This window comes from Microtus ochrogaster, chromosome 8 (assembly GCF_000317375.1).
Source record: "Microtus ochrogaster isolate Prairie Vole_2 chromosome 8, MicOch1.0, whole genome shotgun sequence".
Taxonomy (NCBI): domain Eukaryota; kingdom Metazoa; phylum Chordata; class Mammalia; order Rodentia; family Cricetidae; genus Microtus; species Microtus ochrogaster.
Window position 1 is genome coordinate 22146404 of NC_022015.1, and position 225 is coordinate 22146628.

Here is a 225-nt window from a genome sequence, read left to right on the forward strand (position 1 = left end):
TGGTCCTCACCAGCTGTGGTTCCCTCCAGCTGTGGCCCTCACCAGCTGTGGTCCTCACCAGCTGTGGTCCTCACCAGCTGTGGTCCTCACCAGCTGTGGTCCTCACCAGCTGTGGTCCTCACCACCTGTGGTTCTCTCCAGCTGTGGCCCTCACCAGCTATGGTCCTCTCCAGGTATGGTTTTGGCACAGAGCCATATGATTGCCCAATGGTGGGTTGAGGCAGG